At 34.6% G+C, this 5178-nt stretch overlaps 1 protein-coding gene across 1 annotated transcript in view; it reads left to right on the plus strand.

Moving 5' to 3' along the window:
* Positions 1–5178, plus strand: part of LOC140444752 (probable cytochrome P450 6a14) — a 190891-nt gene that overhangs the window by 62929 nt on the left and 122784 nt on the right. The gene's annotated exons all lie outside the window — the stretch shown is intronic.

Below are 5178 nucleotides of genomic sequence, written 5' to 3' on the forward strand. Positions count from 1 at the left end.
TTAAAGCGATTTGGTATAAAACGTTTGTATATACCACACACTGAAATAATTATATCACGTCGTTTTGCTATGAAGGTAAATTTAATCTTACTGTAGCCTTTACATTTAACTAAGTGATTAAACAGTTTTGTTAAAATGTAACGAAACACGTATCTGAATAAGTATTAATTTAACAAAATAAAAAAACAATAAATAATTATGTTGCAACAACGGAAAAGACCTTCTACTTCTGTTAAGTAAACTATTCAGAGAAGGTGGCGATCTCGTTCTGAAAATTATCACGACTAAAAATAACATCATAATCATAGATCGAAACTCCACCTTGCATACAAACATAAATATTGACCCCAAACAAATAGAACAAGTAACAAAATTCAAATACTTGAGCTCCTGGATAATATAACACCTTGACCCATACCTAAAAGTAAGAACAAGGATAGGAATGGAAAGATCAACTTTTCCCTAGATGAAGACCTTGCTGAGCAAACTCAGCCTTAGAATAACCATTAGATAGAATAACCAGGCAGATATTTATCAAATGCTACATGTACTCTAACAAAGTTTAGTTTGTAAGATTATTTTGTTTTCATAGAAGAATTGTACCTGTCTTTCAGCCCTCTTCTTGCTATATCCAAATCTAAAGATCTCAATCAAATTATTTGTTGCACATTTCAAAAGTTTAGCAATCATGTTATTGCTAAACTTGTGATACTGAAAATAATACTTGTTAATAGTATGATCTGTGATTGTCTCTTGTTTTGATAAGTTTGATTACCACGTCTATTTTTTTATAGACCGACTCTACTTTTCTTTGTTCGATGTTAGTGTATACACCTGTAATATTTGTGAAGGATTAATGGTTGTATTTTATGACTAATATTAGGAAGGCTAAAGTAGTTTAGATAAGAATGTAATGTGAAGTATTAGTCTAATATTCGGTTGGTGAAAAATATTTTGCTTACTTGGGCCAAATATGATGTAAGTGTACAAATATAAAATATTTTAGATGAGAAAAAACTATCCACCAATGGTATTACGCGTAAGTGAAGAAAGGACATATATATACAAGGATTTCCACAGTTTTCACTGTATTCCTTCGCTCAACCGTTTTCTCCAATTTTTCCTGTTTAGCCAGTCCCCTTCCTGTAGGTTTCTTCTACTCATTGCTTCGTCCACCTCATCTCTGAAAGATCTTCGGGATCTGCCTCTCTTTCTTCTTCCTATCGGGCTCCACTCTGTTATTCTATTTATCCACCGATTTTGGTCTGCTCTTCTGACATGTCCGTACCATGTTAATCTCTTCTGTTCGATGTAGTCTATTATGTCGGAGTTCATTCCCATTCTCCTCTTAATCTCCATGTTATTTATTCTGTCTCTTCTTGTTACTCTGCAGCTTCTCCTTAGGAATTCCATCTCTGTTGCTCTTATTTTGTTTTTGGTTTTCTTATTTATTGTCCAATTTTTACACCCATAAGTGAGGATACTTCTTGTCATGGTATTATATATTTTTTTCTTTGTTTTCATGCTGATGTTCTTATCCCGTAGTACCGGGTTCAATTTTCGTATGCAGTCTCTTGTTTGTCCTACTGTATTTTTTATCTCTTCCTCCGTTGTTCCTTTGTTTGATATTATGAAACCAAAATACTTATACTTGTCTGTTCCTTTGATTTGTTTACCTTCTTCTATTTCCAGCTGTTTTATTTCTATATTCTCCGTTGTTAGGTATTCAGTTTTCTTTAGGTTTATTTCCATCCCATTCTTTGTATATTCCTGCTCCAGTTTTCTCATCATAAAACTGAGGTCATCCTCGTCTTGTGCGATCACTATTTGGTCGTCGGCAAAACTTAGCGTATATAGATATTCGTTCCTTACTGGTATACCCATTCCTTCGCACTTTCTTTTCCATGGTTTCAGGGTTTTTTCCAGGAATATTTTGAACAGGGTGGGGGATGTGGAGCAACCCTGTAGTAGTCCCTTTGTCGTCTTAAATGGCCTGCATATTCTATTGCCCGTTTTGATAGCTAGTTCGTTATTCTTGTAGAGTGCTTTTACCGCGTTTATTAATCTTCGTGGAACTTCGATGTCTTCCATTGCTTCCCATAGCTTGGTTCTAGGTATTAAGTCATATGCCTTCTTAAGATCAACAAAAGCCAGATGGACGGATCTATTTTTGGCCATTCTTTTTTCTATTAGTTGTTCGACCGTGTAAATGTGATCTAAGCATGCTTTCCCCGCTGTAAAACCTGCCTGGTCTTCTCCGATTTTATCTTGTATATATATTTCTAATTTTTCCTTTATGGTCTTTCCATACAGTCTGCCTATAGACGATATAATGCTGATTCCCCGACAGTTTTCGCAGTTTTTTCTATTTCCTTTCTTGTATATTGATGTCATATATGCTTGGGTCCATTCTGCCGGTAAGTCTTCTCCATTCAGTGCTCTCTCAAACATTTTATGTATCATACGGAATAACTTTTCCGATCCGTTTTTTATCAATTCATTTGGTATTCCGCCGGGACCTTCTGCTTTTTTGTTCTTTAAAGTTTTGATCGTTCTTTTTACCTCAGCTAGGCTTAATTCGATTTCGTCATGTGTGTAGATTTCTATTCCGTCTATTTCTGATTGTTTGAATTCGGGGCGGTCTTCGGTTAGCAATTTTTTATAGTATTCTTGCCATTCGTTTTCTTTGATTTGACCGATCTTGATTTTCTCTGTCTTATTTATTTGGAGCGACTTTAAGATGCGCCATGACTCTGAATTTCTCGTTCCTCCTATGTGCTGTTCTATCTCTGTGCATGTTTTTTCCCATCTTTCATTTTTTTCATTTGCTACTTTTCTTTTCACTTCTTTATTTTTTTTTCTGTATAGTTCCAAGTCCTCATAGTTTTTTGTTTTCAGGTATTTTATATGAAGTTCTTTTTTCTCTTTTATGCATGTTAGTGTGTCTTCGGTTAATTTCGTAGTTTGTTGGGTGTATTTTTGGTCCACTTCTCCAAGAGCTTCTAGAGCTGCTGTCTTCATGCAGGTTTTTATGTGTTCGTATGTTTGTTCTAATGATTCATACCGAAACTCTTCTAGCTTTTGGTCCAATCTTCGCTTATATAGGTCTTTTATTGAGTCTTCTAATAAATTGATTTTGAATTTCTTTTCTTGTGTTGAGCACGTATTGACAGGTGTAGCCGGAGCCGTAACTTGGTCAGACTCTCCCTGGGTCGGTTTCTGTTGGGTCCATATGAAGGGGAATTCCATCCAAGCGATTACTAGTTTGTGATCTGTGCCGCATTCTGCGCCTCGCTTTACTCTTACGTCTTTTATTTTTATCGAGCTTTCGTGGTTTACTATAACATAATCAATAATAGACCTCAATTTTCTTGTTTCTTGTGTCCAAGTGTATTTGTGTATGTCTTTATGTTTGTAGAAGCCGTTTGTGATGTGTGCGAACAAAGGACAAAGAGGTAATAGCGGAATTCGAAAGAATGAAACTAGATATAATGATAATGACTGAGACGAAAAAGAAAGGAAACGGTACCGAAAAAATGGGAGAAGTCATTCACTGTTGGAGCGGAATAGATAAGAAAGAAAGGGCAAAAGCAGGAATTGCAATTATACTGAAAAAGAAATGGGAACACGCAATCGAAAACTGGGAACCAATAAACGAAAGAATTGCCAAGCTTAACTTAAAAGTATACGGAAGACAAATTATCTTACTAGCAGTATACGGTCCAACAGAAGACAGCTCAATTGCAGAAAAAGAACAATTCATAGAACAACTGCAAGAAGAAATCGAAAAGAAAAAGAAGAACCAAGAAATAATTATCGCCGGTGACCTAAATGGAAGAACAGGAAGAAAAGAAAACGACAGAACAGTTGGTAGATTTGGAGAAGATATAATGAACGATAACGGGGAGAGATTGATTGACCTATGCGAAATAAACAACTTAAAGATCACAAGAAAGGACAAATACACCTTTATCAAAACAATTTTGAAAGTATAATTTTAGATATCAAAACATATTAGTTCCTTACAAGCTGCCCGATTTTTACTGCAAAAGCAGATAGGCAGACTTTTTAGGCAGCCTTTACTTTTTCGAGTCTAAATCCGACTACAATAATTCTATAATAATGATTGAATGCTCGAAAATACGAACTTTACAAATAAATGTCAGACCTCGAACACAGTTTTCTTTATTAAAACTTGCTCAAGTACTTCCGCTCTCAGAGCATCTTCAGGGGCATCTGAAATAAATCACGAAAAGTGAGAGAAAAGTAGTAAACTTCGAAGTAATTTCTAAGTTAATGGTTATTAAAAAAAAATTTATATAACGTTTTAGACTTACTTCTTTAAAAATTTTAGCTATCCAGCATATCATTGAATCTTATAAACATTTAAGTACAATTTTTAAACTGTTTGTTCTTAGTCTAGTGTTAGTTTCTTCGTGTAGATGTATTTAAATGTTTATAACATTCAATGATGTGCTGGATAGCCAAAATTTTTGACGAAGTAAATCTAAAGCGTTATATAAAATTTTTTTATCAACCCTCAACTTCGAGTTATTTTTTCGAAGTTTGCCACTTTTCTCTACCTTGAAAAAACGTTTCGTGGCTTGTTTCAAATGCTCTGAGAGCAAAACTACTTGGGCAAGATTTAATAAAAAACTTTGCTTGATATCTGCCTTTTATTTGCAAAATACAATGTTTCTGCCCGGTATCGGCTACGTCTACTGCCTTTGTGTTTGAGAGTCATAAATCATTAAGGGTGCTCTGTGATGGTAAAAGTTTGGATATTCTCAGGTTTTCCACATTCTGTATTTCCCCAAATTTAAAGTGCGTCGATATCTGTCTTTATACCACACAGTTAATTCGTTAGGTTTAGTACTTGGCCTGTGCAGGATTTGCCTGGCCTGAAGCTTGCTTGTTATAGAATTAGTTTTTTCATTGTATATATAATGTCTGGACGCGATTAAAAATAAAACGTTCATCAAAGCAGATCATAGCTACTCAGTATTCTTTCGCGGGTTTTAAAATAAGCTATCACTTTTGATTTGCGCAACAATTTTTAAATATGGAGTTTGAAGTTCTTGATTTGGAAATGGGTTGGCATGTGGTAAGTATGTCCTCTACTGATAAAACTTTTTAAGTTAAAAATAAAACCAATTATTGTTATTTAAAATTATGTCT

This window comes from Diabrotica undecimpunctata, chromosome 1, assembly GCF_040954645.1.
Source record: "Diabrotica undecimpunctata isolate CICGRU chromosome 1, icDiaUnde3, whole genome shotgun sequence".
In the NCBI taxonomy this organism is placed as follows: Eukaryota; Metazoa; Arthropoda; class Insecta; order Coleoptera; family Chrysomelidae; genus Diabrotica; species Diabrotica undecimpunctata.